Source organism: Ranitomeya variabilis, chromosome 1, assembly GCF_051348905.1.
Source record: "Ranitomeya variabilis isolate aRanVar5 chromosome 1, aRanVar5.hap1, whole genome shotgun sequence".
Lineage (NCBI taxonomy): Eukaryota > Metazoa > Chordata > Amphibia > Anura > Dendrobatidae > Ranitomeya > Ranitomeya variabilis.
In genome coordinates, this window is record NC_135232.1 from 606,724,729 (window position 1) to 606,742,033 (window position 17,305).

At 47.1% G+C, this 17,305-nt stretch overlaps 1 protein-coding gene across 5 annotated transcripts in view; it reads right to left on the reverse strand.

The window, feature by feature from the left end:
• The window catches only part of LOC143770429 (Fc receptor-like protein 3), a 111,850-nt gene that overhangs the window by 26,979 nt on the left and 67,566 nt on the right, over positions 1-17,305 (reverse strand). The gene's annotated exons all lie outside the window — the stretch shown is intronic.

Genomic DNA, 17,305 nt, shown 5'->3' on the forward strand with positions numbered 1-17,305 from the left:
GTATATCTTGATTCTGAATAACTATTTATCTGGATGCTGTGCACCACATTACTGTATATCTGGATGCTGAGTGACACTATTTATCTGGATGCTGTGCCCCACAATACGGTATATCTGGATGCTCTGTGACACTATTTATCTGGATGCTGTGCAGCACAATACTGTATGTCTTGATGCTGACTAACACTATTTATCTGGATGCTGTGCACCACAATACTGTATATCTGGATGCTGAGTGACACTATTTATCTGGATGCTGTGCACCATAATACTGTATATCTTGATGCTGAGTGACACTATTTATCTGGATGCAGTGCACGATACTACTGTATATCTAAATTCCGTGTAACATCATTTATCTGGTTTCTGTGTGACACAGATATCTTGACACTGTGCAACACCTTATTGGTACACTATACAGTAGTAGTTAGACAAATGCCGTGCTACACTATCTGAATACCACCTTACACAATTTCTCTGAGCCCTCAGTGTGACACTATATGGACACTGTATGACACTATTCATCTGATATGCAAATAGCCTCTTCAGAGAAAAAGAGGACTTAAACTTTATCGCGCCACATGCTGGAAGTAGCGATCCTACAAGAAACAATCAACCCTTTAATGAGTCATGCAATATGACTTAAGATAAAAGCCAAATCAGTATCTCAATTCGCAGACACGGTGTTTCGAGCTGTTGGCCCTCGTCAGTGCGAGCATGAGAACTAATTTGGCTAGGTGAGAGGCTCTGGACTGGGGACTAAGGGGTAGCGTTTCTCCTTATGGAGAGTGACATATCAGCTCTGGCTTGTCAGGGTATGTGCACACTTTGCAGATTTGCCTGTGGATTTTTCTGCACTGAATCTGCTTCTCTTGGCAAAAAACGCAGGTGTGTTTTTGAAGCGTTTTTGCACATTTTTGGTGTGTTTTTTTATGCTTTATGCTGCCCCCAGTGCCTCCAGCATATTGCCCCCAGTGTGTCCAGCATATTGCCCCCAGTGTGTCCAGCATATTGCCCCCAGTATGTGCAGCATATTGTCCCCAGTGTGTCCAGCATTTCTGCCCCAGTGTGTCCAGCATATTGACCCCAGTGTGTCCAGCATATTGCCCCTAGTGTGTCCAGCATATTGCCCCAGTGTGTCCAGCATTCTGCCACAGTGTGTCCAGCATTCAGCCTCCAGTGTGTCCAGCATATTGCCCCCAGTGTGTCCAGCAATCTGCCCCCAGTGTGTCCAGCATATTGCCCCCAGTGTGTCCAGCATTCTGTCCCAGTGTCTCCATCATATTGAACCCAGTGTGTCCAGCATCCTGCCCCCAGTGTGTCCAGCATATTGCCCCCAGTGTGTCCAGCATCTCTGCCCCCAGTCTGTCCAGTATATTGCCCCCAGAGTGTCCAGCATCTCTGCCCCCAGTGTCCAGCATACTGGCCCGGGCCCCCCGGATTGCCACCCATTCACACATCAATAGCATTTAACTGCCGCAGTGCCGGTAGGGGCCCAGTGAGCAGATGAGATGGGGCCCGATGCGGGCCCCCTCTGCCCACCTAGGCCCATACTACGCCATTCAGGGCAGTAATGCCCTGATGGCGGCGGGCAATCTGAGCGGCAGCCCAGGGCCCCCCCACACCACTGTGCCCTGGGCTACTGCCCAGATTGACCTTATTATAATCCGCCCCGGTGCAACGTTACTGGAGTAACAAAAAGCACAAGGTGTGCGATACTCAGGGACATGGCCAAGGTAAGGAAGGCTGAAAAACGACCACCTTTGAACAAGAAACATAAGATGAAACATGAAGACTGGGCCAAGAAATATCTTAAGACTGACTTTTCAACGGTTTTATGGACTGATGAAATGAGAGTGACTCTTGATGGGCCAAATGGATGGGCCAGAGGCTGGATCAGTAAAGGGCAGAGAGCTCCACTCTGACAGACGCCAGCAAGGTGGAGGTGGGGTACTGGTATGGGCTGGTATCATCAAAGATGAACTTGTGGGACCATTTCGGGTTGAGTATGGAGTGAAGCTCAACCCCCAGACCTACTGCCAGTTTCTGGAAGACAACTTCTTCAAGCATTGGTACAGGAAGAAGTCGGTATCGTTCAAGGAAAACATGATTTTCATGCAGGACAATGCTCCATCACATGCCTCCAACTACTCCACAGCGTGGCTGGCCAGTAAAGGTCTCAAAGAAGAAAAAATAATGACATGGCCCCCTTGTTCACCTGATCTGAACCCCATAGAGAACCTGTGGTCCCTCATAAAATGTGAGATCTACAGGGAGGGAAAACAGTACACCTCTCGGAACAGTGTCTGGAGGCTGTGGTGGCTGCTGCACGCAATGTTGATCGTAAACAGATCAAGCAACTGACAGAATCTATGGATGGAAGGCTGCTGAGTGTCATCATAAAGAAAGGTGGCTATATTGGTCACTAATTTTTTGGGGGTTTGTTTTTGCATGTCAGAAATGTTTATTTCTAAATTTTGTGCAGTTATATTGGTTTACCTGGTGAAAATAAACAAGTGAGATGGGAATATATTTGTTTTTTATGAAGTTGCCTAATAATTCTGCACAGTAATAGTAAGGCTGGTTTCACACTTGCGTTTTGATCTGCAGCGTTTGTAAAAAAAAACGCAGGTGGTGAAAAAACGCATGTAAACGCGTGCAAACGCTGCGTTTTTTAGACGCATGCGTTTTTTAGACGCATGCGTTTTTGCATGCAGTAAAAAAATGCGGCGTTTTGACGCGTTTACATGCGTTTTTTCCTGCGTTTGCGTTTTTGAAACGCATGCTGAGAAGTGTGTGACAGCTGCCAATCATCAAAATCAACTAGAAAACCCACTATTAATAGAATTAGCTAAGGTTAGGGTTAGGGATAGGGTTAGGGTTAGGATCCCTAGGGTTAGGTTTAGGGTTAGGGGTAGGGTTAGGGTTAGTGTTAGGGGTAGGGTTAGGGTTTGGATCCCTAGGGTTAGGGGTAGCTTTTTTTTAGAAGAATGTCCTGGTCACCAGGTCACTGATAAGCCACCCCCCACCATCAAGGTGATAAAGGGATCCAAACCCTAACCCTAACCCTACCCCTAACCCTAGGGATCCAAACCCTAACCCTAACCCTAACCAGGGCCGGACTGGGACTAAAATTCAGCCCTGGCATTTGAAGTCACACAGGCCCACTGGTCACATGGTGACTGTATAATATCTTTGTACACGTGTAGGTTACAAGAAGTAAATGGAGTGTAACACGACTATATAACATATAATCACAGCTGTATCCAGCATCACAGCTCAGTCCTATTTATTGCTTTTAGTTGCACTACCAAGAAAAGCCGCTACTTACCTACATAACTGGATCTCGTAGATAATGAAGGGATTGTGGAACCTCATTCTGATGCTCCATACACGTTGCCTACAGCCACTTTTGGTTCGGCTGCGCAGCACGAGACCCGGTGACTCTGAAGAGCGGTGACATCAGTAACGTCACCGCTCTTCAGATATTCCGGGTCTTACGCTGAGCTCGACGACTGTGAAGAGCGTTATTGTTACTACCGTCACCGCTCTTCAGAGTCGCTGGATCTCACCAGGTCTGGGTTAGTAGTTACTTACACCATTACTTACACCAGGGATTGATGGCAGCTGACATCAACCCTATAAACCATTAGCGTATGTGCACACGTTGTGGATTTGCCTGTGGAATTTTTCGTGCAGATTCTTCCTGTCTTGGCAGAAAACGCAGGTAAAAATCCGAGTGCGTTTGATGCATTTTTTCATGCAGATTTGTAAGCATTTTTGAAAGCTAAATAAAGATCTATTAGGGAATGTGTCCACGTTCAGGATTGCATCAGGATTTGGTCAGGATTTTTCATCAGTATTTGTAGCCAAAACCAGGAGTGGGTGATAAATGCAGAAGTGGAGCATATGTTTCTGTTATACTTTTCCTCTTATTGTTCCACTCCTGGTTTTGGCTTACAAATACTGATGAAAAATCCTGACCAAATCCTGATGCAATCCTGAACGTGGACACATAACCTTAATGAACACAAAAAAAAAAGAATTGTGATGTAATTTCTTGTCCAACCTCTTCATTTACATACTCCATTGTAGAATTTTTACACACAGATAGATAGATCTATAGATAGATAATAGATAGATGATAGATATTTAGATCTATAGATACATGATAGAGATAGAGATATAGATAGATATATCTATAGACAGATAGATAATACCAAAGGCCGATGTTTAGTAATAAACATAATACTATGGTACATAAAGAGTTAAATAAAGACACATACACACAAAATCTGCGTTAGGTCGGGGTCACACTTGTGATAAACTCGCACGAGTGTCGCATCAATACCCGGCACTGCCACCGGCACTCGGACCGGAGCGTTGAGCTGCATAGAAATACATGCAGCCGTACACTGGGGTCAAAGTGCCAGCGGCAGTGCCGGGGATTGATGCGAGTTTCTCGCATTGCACTCGCAAGTGTGACCCCGGCCTTACACCCAGTATTCAGGACAGGAGAAGTGGCACTGTGCAGAGTGTGTATGTGTGTGGGTGTATAGTGGTGCCACACTATTTACTACATGTGTACTGTACCGATACGTGGACTATATTGTAGTATGTCCTGTGGAGCTGTGATTATTTAGTGGGCACTGCGCCTGTGTATATATTTTGTAAAGGGGAGTCCACACTATATACAGAGCTCCACACTATATGCTGTGTCATAAAGCCTGGTATGGAGTGGTGTAGTGTAGAGATGTGACTGTGTATATAGTATAGAGTCCACACCATCTAATACACACAGCACTGTATAAAATACACGTATCTACACTATAAGGGTATGTGCACACATTGCGGATTTTTCCGCACTGAATCTACATCTCTTGGCAGAAAATGCAGGTGCGGATTTGATGCGTTTTTGAAAGCTAAATAAAGATCTATTACTGAACAAAAAAGATTTGTGATGTCATTTCTTGTCCAACCCACACTCCATGATAGATAGATAGATAGATAGATAGATAGATAGATAGATAGATAGATAGATAGATAGATAGATAGATAGACATGGGATAGTTAGATAATAGATAGAAGGAAAGAGATAGATAGAAGTAATTAGAGATAGATCTATAGATACATAGATATCTAATATATAAAGCTGAATGTGTGTGTGTGTGTATGTATGTATGTATGTATGTATGTCCGGGATTGGCATCTGAACCGTAGCAGCTACAGCCACAAAATTTTGCACAGTCACACGTCTGGACCCCGAGAGCGTCATAGGCTATGTTGTGAGGTGAAATTTTAACCCCGCGCTTTCCAATTCACCAAACAATTTTGCCCCTATCTACATAATGGGGAAAAAGTGAAAGGAAAAGTGTTGGAGGCGTCGCAGCTACAGGCACAAAATTTTGCACAGTCACACGTCTGGACCCTGAGAGCGTCAAAGCTATATTGTGAGGTGAAATTTTAACCCCGCGCTTTCCAAGTCACCAAACAATTTTGCCCCTATCTACATAATGGGGAAAAAATGAAAGGAAAAGTGTTGGAGGCAAATTAACAGCTGCCAGATGTGAACAAGGGGGACTTAAAGAATGACAGCGATGGCACCAAAGAGTATATACTGTACAGTTGCTAAGGTGGGGCCCCAACATGGGATAATCACACCACCACGGGGATATGAACACACACACAAAATGCGCCACACACTACCACGTGCTCGAACACATATACCACCCTCAGTGCACATTTCACCACACATACACCAACCTCGCCACATAAAAGTAGAAACACAAAAGTCGCCGCTCAAAACTCGCCACGCGCAAAACTCTCCACATGCAAAACTCGCCACACGTGCAAAACTCGCCACACGCAAAACTTGCACACGCAGAAAAATTGCCACACGCAGAAAAATTGCCACATGCACAAAAGTTGCAACCCATGCAAAAGTTGCCTCACACAAAACTTGCACATACTCAAAAGGCACCACACATAAAACTCGCCACGCGCAAAACTCGCCATGCGCAAAACTTGCTGCACACAACTTGCTACACTAACCTGTCACATGCAACTCGACACACAAAAAGTTGCTACACGCATGTCGCCACACAAAACTCATCTCACAAAAGTCCCTACATGCATGTCGCCACACGCAACTCAACACACACAACTTGACACACGAAACTCGCCCTAAAACACACACAAGTCTGGTATCCTTCAAAAATAAAAATCTGATTAATAAGCAGACAAACTACAAGAGCAACAAATGTACCATATAGGAATCCGGCAGCTGTCAGTCACATGACCAGTCTATTATGTGTATGTGTGAGCTAATATATACTGCCAGGGGGTGGGCTTACTGTTGGCTGGGGATTTATCAGGCTGCCATTTTAGCTTACAAATACTGAGGTAAAAATACTGACCAAATAACGTGTGAACGAGGGCTAATACAGGAGGAGATGGCATACAGCTATATACTATATACAGGAGATGACACACAGGTATATACTATTTACAGGGGAGATGACACACAGGTATATACTATATACAGGAGGAGATGACACACAGATATATACTATATACAGGAGAGATGACACACAGGTATATACTATATAGAGGAGGAGATGACATACAGGTACATACTACATACAGGAGGAGATGACATACAGGTATATACTATATACAGGAGGAGATGACACACAGGTATATACTATATACAGGAGCAGATTACCTACAGGTATATAGTATATACAGGAGGAGATGACACAGGTATATGCTATGTATAGGAGGAGATGACATACAGGTATATACTATATACAGGAGATGACACACAGATATATACTATATATAGGTGAGATGACACACAGGTATATACTATATACAGGAGATTACATACAGGTATATCTAATATATAAAGCTGAATGTGTGTATGTATGTATGTGTGTATGTCCGGGATTGGCATCTGTACCGTCGCAGCTACAGCCACAAAATTTTGCACAGTCACACGTCTGGACCCCGAGAGCGTCATAGGCTATGTTGTGAGGTGAAATTTTAACCCCGCGCGTTCCAATTCACCAAACAATTTTGCTCCTATCTACATAATGGGGAAAAAGTGAAGGGAAAAGTGTTGGAGGAAAATTGACAGCTGCCAGATGTGAACAATGAGGACTTAAAGAATGAGAGCGATGGCGACAAAGAGTATATACCGTACAGTTGCTAAGGTGGGGCCCCGACATGGGATACTCACCACACACGGGGATATGAACACAAACACAAAATGCGCCACACACTACCACGTGCTTGAACATATATACCACCCTCAGCACACATTTCACCACACACACACACCAACCTCGCCACATAAAAGTCGAAACACAAAAGTCACCACTCAAAACTCGCTACATGCAAAACTCGCCATATGCAAAACTAGGCTCACGCAAAACTCGCCACACGTGCAAAACTCACCTCATGGAAAACTCACCTCATGCAAAACTTGCACACACAGAAAAATTGCCACATGTACAAAAGTTGCACCACATGCAAAAGTTGCCTCACACAAAACTTGCACATACTCAAAATGCACCACACATAAAACTCGCCACGCGCAAAACTCGCCATGCACAAATCTTGCTGCACACAACTTGCTACACTAACCTGTCACATGCAACTCAACACACAAAATGTTGCTACACGCATGTCGCCACACAAAACTCATCTCACAAAAGTCGCTACATGCATGTCGCCACACGCAACTCAACACACACAACTTGACACATAAAACTCGCCCTAAAACACACACAAGTCTGGTATTGTCCTTCAAAAATAAAAATCTGATTAATAAGCAAACTACAAGAGCAACAAATGTACCATATAGGAAATACGGCAGCTGTCAGTCACATGACCTGTCTATTATGTGTATGTGTGAGCTAATATATACTGCCAGGGGGGAGGGCTTCCTGTTGGCTGGGGATTTATCAGGCTGCCAATAGCAACCAATCACAGCTCAGCTTCTATTTTGCTACAGTTAATTAACCTGAGCTCTGATTGGTTAATATAGGCAACAAAGACATTCTCAGTATAACAAAGCTAATATATGTTGTGAAATGCTTCTATTTGCTTAGTTTTTGCCTTTTAATAATTACATTTCTATCTATTTGTTTTGTGGTTTTTGTGTGCAGAATAAATTTTTGTTAACACATTCTATTTTGCTAACAGCAGTCATTAACCCGGGCGAAGCCGGGTAGTACAGCTAGTATCTTCATATTTCTATGGATATATAAATCTATGGAATGATGTAGATAGATATATGGATAGATATATAATAGCAACGCCGATGTTTATTAATGAACAATATGTCCCATCAATGTCCCATTATTGGCTAATGTGTCAATCACTGTCACAGGCATAGCCGGATGGGACTTGTAGTCCCATCGGATGATGCCTACACACACACACACACACACACACAACCCCCCGCAGACCCCCCCCGGACAGCGCTGTACAGCCCCGCAGATCCCCGGACAGCCCGCAGACCCCACCCACAGTCACTGCCCACACACTTCCCTCCTCTCAATCTGCGTTTCATCCGCAGCTAAACCACAGATCTTTTTTTATATCTGCGGTTTTGCAGCGGATGTGCCTGACTCAATGCAAGTCAATGGGTTCAGAAATGCTGCAGATCCACAAAAAGAATTTACATGCTGTGGAAAATACACCGCTGCGTTTCTGAGCGTTTTTTTTTCCTGCAGCATGTGCACTGCGGATTTGGTTTTCCATAGGTTAACATGCTACTGTAAAACGCATGGAAAACTGATGCAGATCCGCAGCGTCAAAAATGTTGCGGATCCGCAGGTAAATATACACAGCACCTTACTATATGCTATATACACAAGTCCTCGCTATATACTTAAAGGAAACCTGTCAGCAGGATTGTGCACGGTAACCTACACACTGTCAGGTCGGCGCCGCTATAATAATTACAATGATACCTGGGGTTAAGGTATCGATTTTGTGCTTGCTATTTAATTTGTTTGATGTAATCCTGAAATTCATTAAAAAATAATTGTTTGAAAATGGCGCCCGCGCACCGTACCAGCTATTAGTCTATATAGAGGTGATCAAATAACTGCTACTGCGCAGGCACCGGCGGCACCATTTGGAGGAGGAATTTTTTTTTCTCTACAAAGATGGCGCCACCTGCACAGTAGCAGCTGTCGGATCACCAATAGCTGCTACTGCACAGGCACAGCCGGAGCCATTTTCAAACGGATTTTTTTTCTTTTTTTTAGGAATTTCAGGATAACCTTAAAAAAAATGAATTATATACACATCACATATGCGATCAGACTGCAGGGTGGGGGCTACCATCGGCACCGATCTGACACTGTGTGTGTAGGTTACTCGGCACAATCCTGCTGACAGGTTTCTTTCAATTATACTGTTTACATCATACAGGACACGCCGGGGCGACGTGTATCCACCACACGGGACACACTGGGGCCGACATGTACACACCACACGGGTCACGGCGAGGCGGATATGTACACACCACACGGGACACGCTGAGGCGGACATGTACCCACCACACGGGACATGCTGGGGTCGATGAATACCCACCAGACGGGACACACCAGGGCCGACATTTACACACCACACGGGACACGCCGATGAGTACCCGCCACATGGGACACACCAGGACCAACGCGTATCTGTCACATGGGACACACTGGGGCTGACGAGAATCAGCCACACGGGACACGCCAGGGCCGACATGTATCCGCCACACAGGATATGCTGGGGCAGATATATATATGTTACATATGTGATAATTGAAAGTGAAATTATGAGTTGCCTACACATACACATATATATGAAAACATACATGCACGTTCACCCACACTGCAAAATACAAGCACACATTGGAAAATACACACATGCATGTTCACACACATTGCAAGACATACCTACACACTCACACACACTGCAAAAGACACACACACATTGGAAAATACACACACAAGCACACTCACACATACATGCATGCATGTTCACACACACACTGCAAAAGATGCACACAAAAGCAAGCTCACATACATAGGAATACACACATACTGTAACCTGCATTTCTCTCATCTTGTCCTGCTGTGCTGCAGCTCTGCACGCTGATGCTCCTCCCCCTCCAGGTCCTGGCAGATCGGTCAGATTTGGAGATCTGTGTAAAGGCCCCGTCTCACATAGCGAGATCGCTAGCGAGATCGCTGCTGAGTCACAAGTTTTGTGACGCAACAGCGACCTCCATAGCGATCTCGCTATGTGTGACACGTACCAGCGATCAGGCCCCTGCTGCGAGATCGCTGGTCGTGTCGGAATGGCCTGGACCTTTTTTTGGTCGTTGAGGCCCCGCTGACATTGCTGAATCGGTGTGTGTGACACCGATCCAGCGATGTCTTCACTGGTAACCAGGGTAAACATCGGGTTACTAAGCGCAGGGCCGCGCTTAGTAACCCGATGTTTACCCTGGTTACCAAAAAAAACAAACAATACATACTCGCCTTCTGATGTCCGTCAGGTCCCTTGCCGTCTGCTTCCTGCTCTCACTGACTCCCGGCCGTACAGTGAGAAGTGAGAGCACAGCAGTGACGTCACCGCTGCACTCTGCTCTCAGTGTACGGCGGCTCAGTCAGTCAGAGCAGGAAGCAGACGGCAAGGGACCTGGACACCGAAAGGCGAGTATGTACTGTTTGTTTTTTTTGGTAACCAGGGTAAACATCGGGTTACTAAGCGCGGCCCTGCGCTTAGTAACCCGATGTTTACCCTGGTTACCCGGGTGCTGCAGGGGGACTTCGGCATCGTTGAAGACAGTTTCAACGATGCCGAAGTCGTTCCCCTGATCGTTGGTCGCTGGAGAGATCTGTCTGTGTGACAGCTCCCCAGCGACCACACAGCGACTTACCAACGATCACGGCCAGGTCATATCGCTGGTCGTGATCGTTGGTAAATCGCTAAGTGAGACGGGGCCTTAAGTAATGCACCCTCCTCCTCTTGTATTAGTTGTGTGCCAGGAGCTGCCCTCTCACCACTGCATGCACATCGCTGAGGCCGGCCATGGCTCCAGCTACATGTGCACACTGCTCGTCCCGCCCCCTCCCTCGTTATACTTCACCACTAGGTGCCTGAAAAAGTAACGGGGCCAGCAGCTGGAAAATGGGCTGGCGCCCTGCAAGAGGTGGCAGACTAGCAATCTAGCAGACTAGCGATCCTGGGCGGATCGAGCGGCCCACATAGGCACCGGCCCTTCTGGCATTTGCCAGAAGTGCCCGATGCTCAGTCCGGCCCTGACCCTAACCATACCCCTAACCCTACTCCTAACCCTAAACCTACCCCTAACCCTACCCCTAACCCTAGGGATCCAAACCCTAACCCTAACCCTACCCCTAACCCTAACCCTAGGGATCCTAGGGATCCATAGGGATTGGCTATTATGTTGACCTGGAGACCAGGACATTCTTCTAATAAAAAGCTTTGTTCAATGTGGACACCCCAAGATATACGGTATTGCTATAGAGTACTAAAAATATAAACTCGGAGAGTATTCACTGTCATATTGTTAGGGTTAGGGTTAGGGTTAGGGGTAGGGTTAAGGTTAGGGTTAGGGTTTGGATCCCTAGGGTTAGGGGTAGGGTTAGGGTTAGGGTTAGGATCCCTTTATCACCCTGATGGTGGGGGGTGGCTTATCAGGGTGTATTCTTGTTTTTTTCTATAAAAACGCATGCGTTTAAAACGCAAGCAAACGCATGTATGCAAAAACGCATGCGTTTCCATAGACATCAATGTATTTTTTGCCGCAAATCAAACGCAAATGAACGCATGCGTTTTTTTGCGGCAAAAAAACGCCTCTGAAAATTACTACATGTTGCATTTCTGCAAAAGAACGCATGCAGCAAAAAACCGCATGCATCGTTAAACGCGGAAAAATGCGTACAAAAAAACGCATGCGTTTTTAATGTTAAACATAGGGAAAAAAATGCATGCGTTTTTTTCGGTAAAAACGCTGCAGATCAAAACGCAAGTGTGAAACCAGCCTTACCTGCACAAACAGATATCCTCCTAAGATAGCCAAATCTAAAAAAACCCACTCCAACTTCCAAAAATATAAAGCTTTGATATTTATGAGTCTTTTGGGTTGATTGAGAATTTGAGAACATAGTTGTTGATCAATAATAAAAATAATCCTCTAAAATACAACTTGCCTAATAATTCTGCACACAGTGTAGCTATAAAGATAGACAGATAGATAGATAGATAGATATATATAAATATAGTTAGAAAATAGATAGAAGGAATGAGATAGATAGACCACCTCCTTGAAGACGATATACTCACCCTCCTCCAGCGGTGCCTGGTCTCAGCGCCGGCAGCAAGTCCTGTGCTCACAGCGGTCACATGGTACCGCTCATTAAGGTGATGAATATGGATGCATATTCATGACCTTAATGAGAGGCACCATGTGACCGCTCACACAGGAAGAAGCTTCGGCGCCGGGAGTCGGGACAGAGGTGCAGGAGGAAGAGTCCGTTCAGCACGCTGTGAGGAGAGTGAGTATCACGGGTGGGGGAGGGGAAGGACGATGGGGGAGGAGAAGGAGGACGGGGGAGCCACGTATACAAGATGGGGGGGAATGGAGCCACGCAAACAAGGATGGGAGGATGGGGGAAACGGAACCACACACACAAGGATGGGGGGAATGGAGTCATGCATACAAGGATGGGAGGGGAATGGAGCCACGCATACAAGGATGGGAGGGGGAGAACAGAGCCACGCATACAAGGATGGGAGGAGGGGGGACGGAGCCACGCATGCAAGGATGAGAGGAGGGGGGAACGGAGCTACGCATACAAGGATGGGAGGGGGGAATGGAGCCACGCATACAAGGATGAGAGGAGGGGGGAACGGAGCTACGCATACAAGGATGGGAGGGGGGAATGGAGCCACGCATACAAGGATGGGAAGGGGGAATGAAGCCACGCATACAAGGATGGGAGGAGGGGGGACCAGAGCCACGCATAGAAGGATGGGAGGAGGGGGGGAACGGAGCCACGCATACAAGGATGGGAGGGGAGGAATGGAGCCACGCATACAAGGATGAGAGGAGGGGGAGAACGGAGCCACGGAAACAAAGATGGGAGGAGGGGGAGCAGAGCCATGCATACAAAGATGGGAGGATGGGGAGCAGAGCCACGCATACAAGGATGGGAGGAGGGGGAGTAGAGCCACGCATACAAAGATGGGAGGAGGGGGGGAAACGGAGCCAAGCATACAAGGATGGGAGGAGGGGGGACGGAACCACACATGCAAGGATGGGAGGAGGGGGGATTGAGCCACGCATACAAGGATGGGAGGAGGGGGGAAACGGAGCCAAGCATACAAGGATGGGAGGGTAGAATGGAGCCACGCATACAAGGATGGGAGGGGGGGAATGGAACCACACATACAAGGATGGGAGGAGGGGGGAACGGAGCCACGCATACAAGGATGGGAGGAGGGGGGAACGGAGCCACGCATACAAGGATGGGAGGGGGAACGGAGCCACGCATACAAGGATGAGAGGAGAGGGAAAAGGAGCTACGCATACAAGGATGGGAGGGGGGAATGGAGCCACGCATACAAGGATGGGAGGGGGGAATGTAGCCACGCATATAAGGATGAGAGGGGGAAGTGGAGCCACGCATACAAGGATGGGAGGGGGGAATGGAGCCACGCACACAAGGATGGGAGGAGGGGGGAAAAGAGTCACGCACAGAAGGATGGGAGGAGGGGGGAACGGAGCCACGCATAGAAGGATGAGAGGAGGGGGGGAACGGAGCCACGGAAACAAAGATGGGAGGAGGGGGAGCAGAGCCATGCATACAAAGATGGGAGGAGGGGGAGCAGAGCCACGCATACAAGGATGGGAGGAGGGGGAGCAGAGCCACGCATAGAAGGATGGGAGGAGGGGGGGAATGGAGCCACGCATAGAAGGATGAGAGGAGGGGGACAACGGAGACACGGAAACAAAGATGGGAGGAGGGGAGCAGAGCCATGCATACAAAGATGGGAGGAGGGGGAGTAGAGCCACGCATACAAGGATGGGAGGAGGGGAAGTAGAGCCACGCATACAAAGATGGGAGGAGGGGGGGAAACGGAGCCAAGCATACAAGGATGGGAGGAGGGGGGACGGAACCACGCATGCAAGGATGGGAGGAGGGGGGATGGAGCCACGCATACAAGGATGGGAGGAGGGGGGAAACGGAGCCAAGCATACAAGGATGGGAGGAGGGGGGGACGGAGCCACGCATGCAAGGATGGGAGGAGGGGGGACGGAGCCACGCATACAAGGATGGGAGGGGGGAATGGAGCCACGCATACAAGGATGGGAGGGGGGAATGGAGCCACGCATATAAGGATGGGAGGGGGAAGTGGAGCCACGCATACAAGGATGGGAGGGGGGAATGGAGCCACGCATACAAGGATGGGAGGAGGGGGGGAACAGAGTCACGCATAGAAGGATGAGAGGAGGGGGGAACTGTTGTGAATTCCGTTCTCAGGCTTCCTCCTGTGGTTATGAGTGGTACTGTGTGAGTTTGTTCTTGGGCTCCCTCTGGTGGCCTTTAGTGATATGGCTGGGCTCAGCTGCTTCATTTCCTTCTATGCTGGGCCTATTTAACTCACCTGGACCTTCATTTGTTGCCTGCTGTCGGTGTATTCAGTCCTGTTTCTGAGAGCTCCTGAATATTCCTTGTGACCAGTCTCCTGCTGGAGAAGTTAAGTTTGTTTGTTCATTTTGCTCATTATTTCCTTGAAAACGTTTCTCTGTATATGATGAGTTCAGTCCAGCTTGCTTATATGTGATTTTTCGCTTGCTGGTTAGTTCTGGGGTGCAGAGTGCGCCCCTCACATCGTGAATCGGTGTGGGGGTTCTTTTATTCTCTGCGTGGTTTATTTTTGATAGTTTTGTACTGACCGCACAGACTCTTATCTATTTTCAGTCTATCTAGTGTTAGCGGGCCTCATTTGCTGAACCTGTTTCATTTCTACGTTTGTCTTTTCCCCTTAACTCACCGTTATTATTTGTGGGGGGCTGACTATAACTTTGGGGTTATTTTTCTGAGGCTAGTGAGGTCTTTGCTTTCTCTCTAGGGGTAGTCAGTTTCTCAGGCTGTGAACGAGGCGTCTAGGATTTTAGGAACGCTCCACAGCTGCCTTTAGTGTTTGTGGATAGGATCAGGATTGCGGTCAGTATAGCTTCCACATCCCCAGAACTTGTCCTATATTCTGGTCATATGTGTCAGGTCAGTTTTGAGATCCTACCACCGGACCTTAACAGTACAGCAGGCCCGAAAGTGTTAATGCAGCAGAAGAGGGAGAAGAGAAATCCTGAAGTCATTTTTTTTTTTCCCTCTGCACTGTGTTTAGTTTCTCTCCTCCCCTTAATCTCTGGGTGGTTCTGAACTCAGCTGCAGATATGGACATTCAGAGTCTGTCTTCTAGTGTGGATCATCTCACTGCAAGGGTACAGGGCATTCAGGATTATGTAGTCCGCAGTCCTATGTCAGAGCCTAAAATACCAATTCCGTTTTCCGGAGATAGATCTAGGTTTTTGAACTTTAAGAATAATTGTAAGTTATTCCTTTCTCTGAGACCTCGCTCCTCTGGTGATTCTGTTCAGCAAGTTAAAATTGTTATTTCTTTGTTACGCGGTGACCCTCAAGATTGGGCATTCTCTCTGGCGCCAGGAGATCCTGCATTGCTAAATGTGGATGTGTTTTTTCTGGCGCTTGGAGTGCTTTATGAGGAACCTAATGTGGTAGACCAAGCAGAGAAGGTTTTGCTGGCTCTCTCTCAGGGTCAAGATGAAGCAGAGGTTTACTGTCAGAAGTTTAGGAAGTGGTCTGTGCTCACTCAATGGAATGAGTGCGCCCTGGCGGCGATTTTCAGAAAGGGTCTTTCGGAAGCCCTTAAAGATGTTATGGTGGGGTTCCCCACGCCTGTGGGTCTGAATGAGTCTATGTCTTTGGCCATTCAGATAGATCGGCGTCTGCGGGAGCGCAAACCTGTGCACCATCTGGCGGTATTTTCTGAGCAGAAACCTGAGCCTATGCAATGCGACAGGATTCTGACCAGAGTTAAACGGCAAAACCACAGACGTCAGAATGGGTTGTGCTTTTACTGTGGTGATTCTACTCATGTTATCTCAGAGTGTTCTAAGAGCACGAAGAGGTTCGCCAAGTCTGTCACCATTGGTACTGTACAACCTAAATTCATTTTGTCTGTTACTTTGATTTGCTCTCTGTCATCCTACTCAGTTATGGCTTTTGTGGATTCAGGTGCCGCCCTGAATTTGATGGATTTGTCATTTGCCAGGCGCTGTGGGTTTATCTTGGAGCCTTTACAGTTTCCTATCCCACTAAAGGGAATTGATGCTACGCCATTGGCCAAGAATAAACCTCAGTACTGGACCCAAGTGACCATGTGCATGGCTCCTGCACATCAGGAGGTGATTCGCTTTCTTGTGCTACATAATTTGCATGATGTTGTCGTGTTGGGTCTGCCATGGCTGCAGGCTCATAATCCAGTCTTGGATTGGAAAGTAATGTCTGCGTCAAGTTGGGGTTGCCAGGGAATTCATGGCGATGCTCCTTTGGTGTCAATTGCTTCTTCTACTCCTTCTGAAGTCCCTGAATTTTTGTCGGACTACCAGGATGTATTTGATGAGCCCAAATCCAGTGCCCTACCTCCTCATAGGGATTGTGATTGTGCTATAAATCTGATTCCTGGTAGTAAGTTCCCTAAGGGACGACTTTTTAATTTATCTGTACCAGAACATGCCGCTATGCGGAGTTATATAAAGGAGTCCTTGGAGAAGGGGCATATTCGCCCGTCCTCGTCCCCTTTAGGTGCGGGGTTCTTTTTTGTGGCCAAGAAGGATGGTTCTCTGAGACCCTGTATAGATTATCGCCTTCTAAATAACATCACGGTCAAATTTCAGTACCCCTTGCCACTGTTGTCCGATCTGTTTGCCCGGATTAGGGGGGCCAGTTGGTTCACCAAGATAGATCTTCGAGGAGCATATAATCTTGTGCGCATAAAGCAGGGCGATGAATGGAAAACAGCATTTAATACGCCCGAAGGCCATTTTGAGTACTTGGTGATGCCTTTTGGGCTTTCTAATGCCCCCTCTGTGTTTCAGTCCTTCATGCACGACATCTTCCGAGAGTATCTGGATAGATTTATGATTGTGTACCTGGCTGATATTTTGGTCTTTTCTGATGATTGG